Source organism: Pinus tabuliformis, chromosome 6, assembly GCF_031772625.1.
Source record: "Pinus tabuliformis cultivar Carrire ecotype Pingquan chromosome 6, CPIR1, whole genome shotgun sequence".
NCBI classification, from domain to species: domain Eukaryota; kingdom Viridiplantae; phylum Streptophyta; class Pinopsida; order Pinales; family Pinaceae; genus Pinus; species Pinus tabuliformis.
Window position 1 is genome coordinate 1,396,373,687 of NC_142292.1, and position 15,323 is coordinate 1,396,389,009.

The 15,323-nt window shown below is 30.5% G+C and overlaps 1 pseudogene; it reads left to right on the top strand.

Annotated features, from left to right (window-relative positions):
• The window catches only part of LOC149263864 (nuclear transcription factor Y subunit C-3-like), a 96,746-nt pseudogene extending 81,915 nt beyond the window's left edge, over nt 1-14,831 (top strand).
• Nucleotides 14,832-15,323: the final 492 nt, after the last annotated feature.

Here is a 15,323-nt window from a genome sequence, read left to right on the forward strand (position 1 = left end):
GGTTGATAAAATTAGAGATAGGGAGCCCCAGGAGTTGTAGCATTATTGCTACAATACTGGAGCCCACCAGTATCTTTGCCAAAATATTGGGATTCTCCCAAGTTCTCATTGGACTCTTTCTCTTATATAACTAAGTAGAAAGGGGGAGTGAAGGTGTGTACAGGTCCACATGATGAATGGTTTTTAGGGGGAGTTACACTTTTCCATTGATGACAAAGGGGGAGACAAGGTAGTAGGAAGTGGTTTCATTATCATAGGGGGAGTACTTGTGTTGCCATCAATTGCCAAAAGGGGAGATTCTTGATCAGTGGTTGTCATTAATGTCAACCCAAGTCGCACTAGGGGCTACCCAGATATTACATCTGTATTTTGACTTGAACACTCATTCTATTCTGATTCAAGGATATTCTAAATGGAATCTACTCGTTGAGATGTTTTCATTGATATATGGCATGCCAAGTAGTTATTCATGGTTTGAGGGTTATTCATGTTTGAAGGTAGTAACCCCAATTAGTGGGCTAAAACCCCATGGGTTTTTGGCATGCAACTCATCATTGGTTGTTTTCATTGAATAATCAATAATTAATAATGTTCTATGCTCCTAAAATCCCTTCAACATTCACTTGTTGAGGACCCTCTCAACTCAAGACATTTCTATAAATAGTGACTCTCATATCCTCCTCTTGCAAGAACTTTTCAACAAGCTATCCGGTGAGAAGACCACTGTAATTTTACGACCCTCATGAGCTTATAACATAGGATATGTTTCAGGGAGTTTAATGTTTTGTTGAGGCACAAAATTATGATCAAGTTTGAAGGTCTGTTTTGAAGCAAGCTAAGAGCCTTCGATTCTAGGATTTCGCTGCTTCAAATAGGTCATCATGGATGTTTCTCTCTAACATTTTTTGTACAAATATTCAGAAGCTGAAATTAAAACCCATTTGATCCAAAATTGTGATGCACCTCGTGACCAAATTTTAGATCTTGGTTCATTATATTTTTGGAGATATGATCTAAAGATGTTAGGGTTTTTGCAAACCCCTAAATTCCATGTCAAACAGGTGACATCCGAAAAATCATCATAAGGTTCTCTTTAAGCGTTGGATTCAAATTTTGTAACAATGACAAAAATAGGATGGAATTTAGTTTGTTGGGTATTGTTTTCATGGCCAAAGGGTGCAAAAGTGACATGTGGAACTTCATACAAGTTTTCTCTACTAAACCAGTCTATAATCAGGTCATTGTGGGAGATTGGGCATAACTCTTTCTTGAAGAATCCAATATCGATCTAACCTGTGGTGTTGGAAACAAGACATATAGGGATACTGCAGAACGAGATGTCAAACCTTGGATATTGTAAATTACATAGATACAACATATTGAATATCGAACTCCTAGAAGGAAAGAAAAGGTATGCATTCAAGGATCACTACAATAAGAACCACACATCAACAGTAAAGGATAAGTCTGCTACAGTAAGGTATGTATGATTAGTGTTTGCATTTAATTTTGCATATCATCTCTGACATATGTTTTGGTAGGACGACGTAAGTATATTGTTTTGTATTTGTTTGGGCGTTGCTTGTTAGTGCTTGTGCAAGAAGGATGACACTTTAGAACAAATCATACACATACTAGATGGACATGCAATGCCAAAGTATCATTACTTGAATCAATAACAAGAGTACCTCAGAAGCTATAAGTGATCCAAGAAGAAATGTCGAGTCAAGTGTCAGGTCTTGTCTAAAATTTAGTGTTGTAAAAGAGTCATCATTGTAAATTTGTAAAAGAGTCATCATTGAAAGAGTCATTATTCTAAAAGAGTCAATGTTCCTATAGTCGAAGGGGCATTTTTGGGAGGTATAGGAGTGAATATTGGGATTAAGTAATGGTTTGGGTGTAGGTCATAGTGGGATTGGTTGTTTTTTCAAGTACAAGAAAATCATTGTAAATTATATTGTATAGTGGATCATTGTCCCTAATATGAGAGTGCACACACTTGTCTCACTTCTGATCATTAAAGGGTGGTAGGGAGGTGCTAGGTAGGCGCATGAAGTCACCTACAGTTTGGATCCTGTGAACACTTCAGGGTGGTAGGTTGGTCTAGGATGTTAGGGCATCCATTCAGTTTACTACTGAAGAAACTAGAGAGTTGGGGTGTCCCTCTAGTGGGAGTTGGCGAAGAATGCTCTTTTAGAATTCTAGGAAGCTATAAGTTTCATTTTAGTTGGGGCTAAAGATTGCATAATTTATTAGAAAAGTATTTGTGGTTTTTTACTTGGAGGGGGTTTTCTATCTAAAATTCTTCTACCTATTGTGTTGTTTTGTTTACTATTGTTACTAGATAAATTTTAATAATAATTGAATATTAAATAAGGCTTTGAAAAAATTTGAAAGTGCTAATTGCTAAGGAATATTGGTTCAACCCCACTCTCAGTATTTCCAACACCAAAGTAATCCATGCCTACAACCTTCCATCTCTCCCAATTATCCATATCCATTCCTCAGATTGTTAGATATTGGTCATTGGGATTAGCACCCTATATCCAAATATTTGTGTCGAGGAGAAAAAACATGGCCCAAAGGATTGATGCAATTGAATAAAATTTAAAAGGATAAAACTCCACATTGAAAGAAAGGTAAAATATAAAATATGGTAGGGGAAATTTTTAGAATTTAGACATAAGCCTAGAATGAGCTTTAACCCCTTTGTTATCCATCACCTAGCTCCTAAAGCATGTAGTGCTTCATCTCATATAAAGGAACTCTTTAATGTTGCAATGCTAATGAGAGATAAACCACCACGTCTTCAAGGGCTATTGGGAAAGCACAAAGGAATCTTGGGATCCCAGTCTATGCAAAAAATAAAGGAAAAATAATTAAAGTAGAATGTGCAAGATAGGGGCATTAGAGTAGGTCAAGGAAAGGGGAAACTCATCGCACCACAATTACACTTTCCTTACATCAGTACACTTAAGATGTTGGCCCCCCATTAATAGTTTCATGATCATGGCACACTCTCTAAAGTTTCTCGCACTCCATGGACACCATATCACACACACCTATGAATTGATATTATAACTTTGGATATGTCTCTCCCTTTAAGGGTTGGAATAACCTAATAAGATATTTCAATTAATCATCCCTAACATAAGTGATGTAACTTGTTTTCATATCCTAATCTAGTTATGAATTTGAAGGTGAGTTTTGTTTGAAGCATTCTCGTGCCCTTATTAGTAGATATGGTCTAATATGATGAGTTAATGGTTTCATGCCCTTAATGAACTTTAGCTCACTTGATTTTAAGAGGTATGGTTCAAATGGTATCACATATGTAGAAAGTACACCTTGAGAAACGATCTGATTCTTATTCATCACATTCTAGTGGGTTCTTTCCCCCTTTCTAAGAGAAAACATGAATTTGTGGTCTCAAACTTGGACCTCGATAGAAGAGAATTGTGCCATGAAAAGACTTAATTTTGTGTTGAACATATTAATGAGGTCATAGATATTGAAACTGGAATCCTCAAATCTTGGGTCTTTGAATAATTGATGATGTTCATAGATGGACTCAGGATGTCCTTAAAATAGACTTGACCTATTTAATGGATGATGTTTTTGTTCTAGATCCTAGACAAGAATGAATGTCATTGAGATGAATTTGGATAGCTAGCACATCCCTCTTTGATACCAATTAGTTCCCTTAGAGGTGAAATGTCACTCACACGCACTTGAAATTTTTGGAATTTCTTGGAGTGAAGAAAACTCTTGGATCATTGCCTTAGTTTCTTGATGCCTTATTGCATATTTTGGAGGATGTAATCATTATATAGGCTCTTATTCTCCCACACATGTGGTTTATTTTCAATATTTTTACTTATTGGAATGCTCAAGTAAAATTTTAGGGGATTTGACTGTAAAATTAAAGAAATAAGGTTTGATCACCCTCATATAAATAAAGCGAAGGCTTATTAACTTTGTACCATCATTCTATTATCACACTTCTCTCCTTTTTGAATGTGTACATTAGCTTTTGTCTCTTTGTACTTGGAAAAAATGTTGTTCCACGAGTGTGGATTACTCTTGGAGGTGGACTTTTTTACCGAATCTAGTTGCATTGGATTGATCGAAGAGATTCTTAGGAAATTTTCTAATTTATTACTTATCCTCTATATATTTCATGCTATATTTTTTAAATTATCTTTTCTATATTTTCCATGGCTAAAAATATCATATTTATCTAGAAATATTGATTCTCTATGCTATGTGAATTTTTTTTCTTGAATTCTTTAAGAGAAATCTGACTTGTGCATCCATTAAATTTAAAATTTCCTTATTAATGACACCACAATGGTTTTTAAGAAGCGTTTATAGCCATCTCAACCTCTGTAACAAGGCCATACTCATTGATTTTCCCTAGCTAACTCAATTCCCATTTTGATCAAGACACTAGTCTATGTGGTAGTGATCAATCATTATGATTTTACTAATAACTTTCCTTTCTCTCTCAAATTATAAATATATACTATTAGGGCTAGGGAATATTTTAAATATTACTAAAACATAATTTTAATTCATGTGTTATTTCCCTCAAAGTAGAAATTGTAATATACGATTGTCAAAAGGAAAAATATTGCATTTATTACATCATAAAACACTATTTCTAGGGATGGCATCATTGTTATATTATTGTTGTTTAATACATGTTTCAGCCATAAAAAATCAATGGAAAACCCTAAATATTGCATATATAATTGATAGTATTGTTCATTTTTTCACTTATCATTGTAATAATCTGTCATCTTGATGTTATATGGAATTGCATACCCTATCATTTTATGTCAAAGGCTAAATTATAGTTTCCCTCTAATTTTCACTTATCATTGTAATAATATGTCATCTTGATATGATATGGACTTGCATACCCTACCATTTTATGTCAAAGGCTAAATTATAGTTTCCCTCTAATGACATTATTGTACATTAACGAATATTATTTTATCCCTCTTGGCTCTACCAATACACTATCTTAGTAATTAGACCTCATGAATCACCTTGACCTCTTCTTATTGAATATCATTTAAGTGATTTGTATATGGAAGCCTCCCTTGTGGTTCAAGTAATGTTAAATAGTCATGGAAATGTTTTTGACGTGAAAGTGGTAGGTGATCTCTTATTTCCTAAAGTTATGGGTTTTCCTTGTGAAATTTTCTCTATGCCTGCTATATTTTGCAGTAATATGAATTAAGGTACCTAGTACACTATAAAAAGTGTGAATAAATGTTTTGGATTTGAACTCTTGAAAGAATATTTTAATTTGGGGAAATTGATGTATTTCCACTATGAATAGTGAAGGAATCTAACACTAATGACTACAAACTCCAATGTAATAACTGAGGCTATAGATCCTATAGGCAAACCGAGATGAATTTGATTGGGAATGATCAAATGGAAGGAGGGAATTAAGACATCCCTCATCATTATTGTAACCAAAAGGCTAATGATTTTGAAGGACGCAAACAAAATATTGAATAGGCCATGGATGAGTATGTGTCTTGCATCCACTAATTGGAATATCATGTGGAGAAGACCCATTGAATAAGATCTAGTGATAAATGTTTCTGATAGAGGTCAAGAATTCTACCATTGAGGAAATTGAACCCATGGTATTACTTGAATATAATTGTCTAATAATGGAAGCTAATGTTGAGCACAATGGAAGCCACCCATTTAATGAACCATGATGAAAGTCATTACTGAGTACAAGGTAACCTATGAATGATGGAAATAGGGTTAGGTTTTTACTCTAGTTCTATTCTTAAACTTGAAAAATATACGATGTCAACAAGAGACACCACAAAATTGTTGGAACAAAGCTAACCTCCATTGAATACAAGTATGAAGCATTTCATGACTTGGGAAAAATATACTCAATAATAAAATATGATATAAGTATGCAATGCAAGAGGCATAAACATACTCTCCATGTGACTGGAAGATTAACTAATAAGAGCAATGAAAACTCAAAGAAAGGGTTTGGATTATTATGGCCATACTAAAACCCAGTCTGTATGAGATAAGACTTGTGGCTTGGCCCTTTTTTCAAGGTGTGACACTATTAATGACAACTACTAAAATTTTCAAAGAAACCCTTTTTTGCATGCTCTTTTTTATATTTGATCACTTTTTTATTTTTTCATATTATACAAATCTTGAAGAGGACTAAAATATTTCTCTAATACAATACAGAAAATGATAATGGAAAGAAAGAAAACTAGTTCCAATGCTTAGAACATTCAATGCTCGATGCATGGAATGTGTTCAATATATGGACACTTAAGGAATGACCCCTACAATGATAGGGGTGTTGAGTCATCAAGGAAATAAATAAAAGACTAAACCTTGGGATAATGCATATAAAAAAGGATGATAATGGAGTGAGGTAAATCTCAGATTAGTCTCGAAAGAAGAAGTGGCTATAAGCAATGTAATAATACAAGTCAACATTTTGGCAGCCCATAGGTATTAATCAGAATAGGAGTTAGAAGAAACATAGAGCATCAATTCATAGTATTTATGGGACTAAATAAGGCTCCCAAGAGAAATTTTATAAATAAGCATGGGAGGCAAATGCTTAGTGAGTTGTTAACTAATAAGCACATGCAAATGTTAGCTCTAACACTAAGTTACAACAACTAAAATGATGAATGAAGGAAAGTGTCACAAAGTAGTGGGATCAACCCTATGGCAAAGTGTTGAAAAAAAGGTTGTAATTCATAATGAAAAGTCTAATTCTTACCCCATATTCCAAATTCCAAAAGCAATACCTTCCATAATGGACCTATTATGGATTAAAAAATGATTAAATAAAAACACATAATTATGAAATTGCAAGGAAATCCATTAAAAAAAAATGAGTAAAGAACTAAAATGTGGGATTAAATATTAGTGTATTGAGTAATAATGGTAAAAAATGAAAATAGAATATGTAATTCGAAAATAATTCAAAGAGTACATGTGCAAATGCAAGTTTGATTCTTGCAAGCTACATATGGCTAGTGCTTTGTGCAGGTGGTCCAAAGGAAAGCCATGTATATATGCAATTTTCCCACACAACAGTAACAAATGTCAACAACCTCTTGTGAAATTAAATATGTAATTCATATTTTCTTTATTTTCTTTCAAGATGGCCATCAACTAGAGTGAAAGAGAGCAACATGATGTTAACAATGATATTCATGAGAACCAACACACCATGGATGCATTCACAAATATAGTTTACAAAATTTATTCTTGATGCCCAATGTGTGCCCAATATTCACACCTAAACATCATTATTACAAACTTTTTTCAAAAACCAGAGTCCTTCCCATGAATGCTTCATTCTTGATGAGATACCACTTCACATTATGGTGGGGAATATTCAATTTATCACTAGCCTCTCTAGCAAGGGATAGGTAGTGAATTTGAAAAGATGACACCTTCCAGTAGCATTATAGCAATGGTATAAGGTCTAGTTAAGGTACCTCAGGTATTCCTCCTTTAGAAACCTAGGAGAAATCTAGGAAAGGATACTATGTTTGTAGCTTGTAATCATAAGAAATGGAAGATGGTCATTAGTCAGAATAAAACATAGTAAAAGAGTATATACACCCACAACCCCAAAGAGAGAAAATACAAGGAGGATTGCTGCTAAAATTTAAACCCCTCGATGTGTGAAATACACAAATTCAAATATAAGTTAGAGAGGTGCTACCTCTCTTCATGTAACCCCACAACCTCTAACGCTTAGATATCATGTTATATGAGCTTCCTTAGCAATGTATGCAACACTACACTTTACCACTCTTTAAAATCAAGTTCTCTATTTTAGTTCAAGTGGACTTGGACAGTTGACTCTTTACACCTATTCTAAGACCTTACATTCCAATGTTTTTTTTTTTGTATCTAGAAGTAAAGAAAAAGTCTAGTTTATTTTACCATTAAGATTTCATTGATTGCATGTTTCTTAGAATATAGATAACATAAATATAACTCATGACGTTATAATGAGACTCAATGAAATCAAGATAATAAAATGACTATATCGGTTCAAGTTCTCTTTCTTCAATTAAAAAGTTTGGTTTCTTTGGCTTTCAAATATGAAATTCTACCAATTGAAATAATTACGTACTTTTCCTTTTTGTAAAGCAAAAAATAAACTATCTATACATTCAAAATTAAAATTATTTCATAAATTATCTAACCACTCCAAAATGAAACTAATATGGATACACATGAGGAGAAATAATAAGAAAAAAAACACTATTGATGCAATTGAAATAGAAGGAACCCAAATTAAAAAAAACCAACAACATTCACATACAGTTACTACCAAAAAAAACATCATTCAATATAAATAAAAGCTATATATTGGAAGTACAATGCAAGTAGTGTTTCTATTTATACGCTATGAAAAAAAATACAATTCCAATCAAGAAATACAACCCAAATTAAAAAATATAGAGAGATAAAAAATAAAAATAAAATATTTACAACAAAATACCGTATGTTATGAATGTAACTAGATTTCAACACCACCAACAAACCAACAAAAATGCTTTTATAGAAAATCAAGACCCTATACGGTTTCTAGTGCAAAACCCTAGGTTGAAGAAAATATTACTTGTACAAATGGAAAATAAAAGCCAAAAGTACTCTCCCCCTAAGGTTAGTAACCACTTGAATGCACATACATGAAACCATAAAATACTATAACACTTCTTAAAAATTATTTTGACAAGCAAGAGGGTGAAAAAAATCCACTCTTAGGACGTATACGTGACTACTACTAAAGTAAGTTGCACGAATACAAAACAATTCCTTATATACAATATTTTAAATCAAATTGTATTCAAACTGGGACTCATGAATAGAAATCACTCAATGAAAATTCAAAGATAACTGAAAAACCAAAACATCTAACTATAAAATAAAATCGAAAATAATTAAAATTGGCTAAAAAAATAATGAAGACAAATTGAAACTGACCCTAGTATTACAAATTAACTATAAAAAAAAAAACAAAAAACAAAAATGAAACTTATTAGTGTAATCACTAATTCTATTATCGGAATTTCTTCCCTAAAGCCACAGGTACAAGCCTCAAGAAATTAGTCAAAAGAAGTTTAAGGACTCGACCCAAACAATGTAACAACAAAAAAAAATATTATCTAAAAGTTGGTAGATGCATTAGAAGACGACTCAACCCAAACAATGAAAAAAAAAAATATTATCTAAAAGTTGGTAGATGTATTAGAAGATTTGAAAGTTGATGAATATCTAATTGTTCATTCTCTGCCTCTCACTCCATAGATAGAGACTGGCATTCAAAACTCTAAAAAAGAGTACATAATATCAAAATCAAAATCATTTTAAATAGAGAAATCCAAATTTCACCCCATAAAAATAAAGTATATTATAACAATTATGAAATGGATATAGAAAATATGAGTTCATATTGAATAAATAAGCAAAAATATATTAAATATTTATCACCTAACCCTTATCATGAGCATTGATTAAAACTATCCTTTAGCCCTGATTATTGGTCCAGTGAAGGTCTCCTCTTACAATCTTCCACTTTGAAACAATATGAGAGATAAAAGCAATTCAACACAAGGTTAAGAACATGGTGAGAAGATAAAAAAATCATGGTTTCCTTACTGAGGGGATATCAAAGTGAGAGATAAAATCAGTTCAACACAATGTTAAGAACATGGTGAGAAGATAAGGAAATCACGGCTTCCTTACTGAGGGGATCACTTAAAAGCTTAAGGTACTAAACTTAGATCAAAGATAAATTCACTAAAAGTATGTTTTACAAATAGGCATGTATGAATCCTTCACCTAAGTCATCAATTTATATTCCAAAGATTTTTTTTTATGAATGTTGGCATATGGGTTGAAGGAGGTAGTTCTTGGTAAAATCCATACATACTATGACTAGACACCCTCATACTTCGAAGATTTGTTTATGAATGTTGGCATATGGGTTGAAGCAGGTAGTTCGGGGTAAAGTCCACATATACTATGACTAGACACCCTCTTGAGTGTGATTATGTGCACGTATAAAAAAAATTAGTGCATTTTGAAGGCATATATAAGTTTCTTTTAAATGACCCATAGAAATATGCATTTGATCTTGTGAGAGTTGAATATATATGCATTATGCCATCATATAAAGTGTGTAAGGAAATTTTAAAATTTGTTTTTTAGGAATTTTTTTAAGGAATAGAGTCTATTATAAATAAAAGAATATAGGTCATGGTCAAAATATACATCTTAAAGAAAGTGTGTAAAACTAGTAATTGCCTCAAAAGGTGTAAAGAGAGGCTGATAAGATTGTTAAATTGAAATTATTGAATTAGAAAATTTGTATTTTGATTTGAAATAATAATTGTTGTATTAGATTTAGGTTGTTTAGTTTATTTATGATAAGTTGGTAATAGACAATTAAAATGATAATTGAAATATTGAGATGATGAAGGTTGACCAAGATATAATTCACCACTTATTTTACCAATGAAAGATTTACAACTATTGTGAAGAAATATGGGTTTTCTAGAATGAGAAATTTATACCAAGAGGAAACAGTTGGTACAAATTAACTTTGCCTCATTTTAGGCATTCTATGATGTTTGATGAAGGGCATTCAATATTTTTTTTCTACCAATCTCTAATATGGGAGCATTCAAAATATAAGTTGTATTCTTATTTCCATTTGTATTCCCTATTATTAGTGGTTATCTCATTTAAGAAATTATATATATTTGTTATAAAGAAAAACAACGAAATTTTTTAAAATACTAATAAAGATTTATATGATAATTATATATTTGATTTATTTCAATCATATTAATAAAATTTACATTTGAAAATTTACAATTTTTTATATAATTATAATTCCAAAAATATAAATAATCATTACACATCAAAATAAAGAACATACAACTTAAAGCAATATTTTATAATATTTATTAAACACTCAAATACATACCTAATATATTTTTATTTAAAGCAATGATAATCTAGAGGAAAAAAGACACCATCTACATATGAAATTTTAAGATTCAATCCAGAAGAAAATTTTAAAGATTCCATCCATGACATGATATCATAAGGATTTTTATTTTTATTAATAAAAGTAGAAAATATATACTACTTCATTTAGCTATTTTTATATCAAAATATTATTGTGATTTTTTCACATTACAATTAATTTGATTTAGTTCATTAGAAAAATTCTTAAGTCTATATTTATAATATAATATTCAAATTATAAGTTTATTGATAGTTTTTTAGATAAAAATAAATAAGCTTCTAACAAATACATAATTACACTAAAAAGTAGTTATTGTTGTTAAAGAAATGAAATAAGATATGATTGTTGGTATATATTCTCTTTTATATATTATTATGTTCTTCAAACTTTTTACTCATTTTTAATTGATTTTAAAAGAAATATTAGATTTTTAAATGTTTTTTCTAAATCAAATAATTATAATTATATATATATATATATATATATATATATATATATATATATATATATATAATATAATAAATTAAAAAATTAATTGATTAAAAATCAGAATGAATAATAAATCATGTTCAACATTACCCAAATATATATAAGATTGAACTTTCTGCTCAATTTTAATTGATTTTTAAAACTTTATTAGATTTTCAAATTTTTGTTTAAATGTTTTTAAAATTAAATAATTATTGAAATATTATAAATAAAGAAATATATATTTTTAAATTAAAAACTAATTAATTAAAAATAAGAATAAATAATAAATCATGTTCAACATTACCCAAATATATATATGAACATTATAATTCATATGTATGTTTTGCATTATGGCCCAAAAACATTGTATTCAACCATTATATCTCATTCTAATATTTGATACAATATGAAGAAAATGACTAACACACTTAATCTTTTGAGAGTTAACTTTCTTTTTGAAATTTATGTAAAGCATAAAATAATTAAAAATCTTTATAGAATTATTAAAGGTAATTTACTAAATTTAAATAATAAAAATAAGATAATATCTTAAATATAAAATGGTAAATTTAAAAGTGATAAAATTTGTAATTGCAAACTGAATATATAGACACGCACAATTGAGGCACGTCGACTAATCTCAATTCATAAATAAAACCTTCTATTATCATGATTGTGTAGCAATATCGATTCATGTCGTCGTTCACTCCCATACTGAGTTGACTCTCATACTAATTTGATGACTTTCTTTAATTACCAAGCAATTTTGATTGAACTTAAAAGATAGGTGGCTATTAAATGATGTAGTGGTGCTAAGGTTAGCATGACAGAAAGGTCGAGTTGGTTGGTCATGGTCAATAAGTAAAACCCTTTACACTTGGTATCTTTCTAATAATAAAATAATTGTGCTTTAATTACCAAGCAATTTTGATTGAACATAAAGGATAGGTGGCTATTAAATGATGCAGTGATGCTAAGGTTAGCATGAAATAAAGGTTAGAGTTGCTTGGTCATGGTCAATAAGTAAAATCCTTTACACTTTGTATCTTTCTAATAATAAAATAATTGTGTGAAGGTCTGGTTTAAAATAAGAAACAAAAAAAAAAAACTCATCCTTAAAAAAGTTGCTTAATGGGTAGACATGCCACTCAAATTACACTTATCAAAATGCTACCAGAACCCCAGTTATGTATTAAGTAGAAAAGTAGAAAATGGTGAATCAGATTTCAATGATATTGTTTTAATCTATTAGAATAGATTTTAGTGGTTTGTTAAAATAAATTAATCAAAACTATTAAAATGATTGCCAAAATAATTTGAATAATTTAACTACATATCATAGTTTTGTATTTGTGATACTAAAAGGCATAGTTTTGAATAGTTTTGCATTTGTGATACTAAAAGTCAAAGTTTAATTAGATTTTTTTTTGGAATAAGGTAATACAATTTTGGATAAAACTGTGATTTTTTTTATTACTTAAAATGTATTTTTGAATATTTAGATAAATTCAAGGTGTACTAAAATATCTTTTAAATAAAATTCTCATATTACCCTACAAATTAAAAATACTAAAAAATTATTCGCCAAATTTTAAACCAAATTTACAGAAACAAAATTAAAAAATTCTATATTGAAATTTCATTTCACATTCAAACAATCCTACTGGGAAATTATTGCTATGCCATTTTGACAGTTTTATCTCCTTTTATCTCCTTGCTAGCACAACATATTTAAAGAATATCCCAACTCTGGATCTCAAACCAATGGATAATCAAATAAAAATTAACCCTTACCCAAATAATGGTACATGATTCAATAAAAAATAATTTATTTATTTTTAAAGAAAAAAGTTGTATATTAGATAATAAAAATTGATGAACATATACATCAAATACCCTTCAGAATAAGAACATCATCATTCCAGAAACAGTCAATCCTGTCAACCTACCCCATTGAAAAAATTAAAACGAATTTGTGTAATGTGAAGAATGCTCCAGATTGTATAAAATTGGAACGGGTGGAAATATTTATAGTAAAAATTCATGGATTGCCCCATGATATTTTGTGGAAACATTGAAGTGATTAGTTTTTTATTTGCACCTTATAATTTTAATATTCTGATTTAAATTTAAAATGGACAAAAGTAAAATTTGATTATGAATTTTTATTAAATTAATAAAATTATAATTTTTAACAAAAAAAATACAAGATTTTGGGAAAATTTTCAAAAAAATTACAAATCTTAACACTAAATTTACCACATAAAATTTACCCAAATCTCAAAACATCAAAAATATAGACAACATTTTAAAAATCTCAAAAAAAAAATTCTCTGAAGTCCAAATCAGAAAGAATTTTTTTTTTTATATCAAAGTGACCAGAAAAGCATTTCGGATAAGTCTATCTAATACTTAAAAGATATTTCCATTAATACAAGGTTATAAATCTTTGATGTAATATGTTTCTTACTTATATCTTTGAAACATTGAGGAAGTTCAAACAAATTATATCTCTGAAATACTTAAAAGATATTGCATTAATACAAGGGTATAAATCTTTGATGTAATACTTTTCTTACTTATATCTCTGAAACTTTGAGGAAGTTCAAACAACTCAGTTGGTTGCACTTATTGCTCCATTGCTCCAGCCTTTGTTGTTGGAATTGTTTAGTCTCCATACCAGCCTACATCTGCATATCCTGCAACTGCTGCTCAACTAGTTGCAAAACAGTAGTTGGCTTACCAACATCTTCTTCAACAACAGCAACAACAACTATAGATTGTTTGGGCTAATCAGATGCATGATATAGAACACACATTAGACTTCAAGAACCATAGTTTACCATTGGCTAGAATCAAGAAAATTATGAAGGCAGATGAAGATGTGAGGATGATTTCGGCTGAGGCACCTGCGATTTTTGCAAAAGCTTGTGAAATGCTCATTTTGGAGCTTACCCTGCACTCATCGATTCATACAGAAGATATCTTTGATTTCCTTGTGGATATTGTACTGAGAGATGAGTTGAATGAGGAGGGTCTTGGTATTCTTGGAGGATCTGTACCTATTGGAACCCCACCCGAAGCTATACCATATTATTATGTTCCTTAGCAGCATCCAGAAACATAGGTTGCACCTTTTGGAATGATTTTTGGAAAGCCAACGGATCTTGCAATGTATGCTCAATAACCCCGCCCTCATGTTGCTTGTATGCCACTGCAAATGTGGCCACAACAACAAATGCCAGAGCAGTCCAGCGGCGCATCCTCTAGCAGTTAGGTGCTTTGAGTTGTTTTCTGAAGGTAGATGGTAGTCGCGCATGGAAGAAATCAGTGGGTGTGGCACTTCGTCACAGAGTACTACCAAAAATGTAGTCACTGTAAACGAATCGACCGTTTTGGAGAGGCCCCGAGGGCATAAAAAAATAATGTATGAGAACCAAACGTAGAGAAAGATGGATAGATGTCAGATGCATATAAAAAGTGTAGATAGTGCACTCATTCAAAAGGAAGGCCTATTGGCCTAAATAAGCTATAAAAACTCATAATTAGTTTTTTATTTTCCATAATAGAAAAACCATATATTAACTTATCAACAATAATCTTACCTTTTAACACTCCATCCATGTATTGAAATTTAGATGTATCATTCCTTCTTTTTAATAATGTTTCTCCATATTCTTTAAATTAAAAGGATATATAGTATGTTCCAACTTAAATGACATGTAACTTAAAGGACATCACATGTCCACTAAGTTTTAGAATTTTCCCA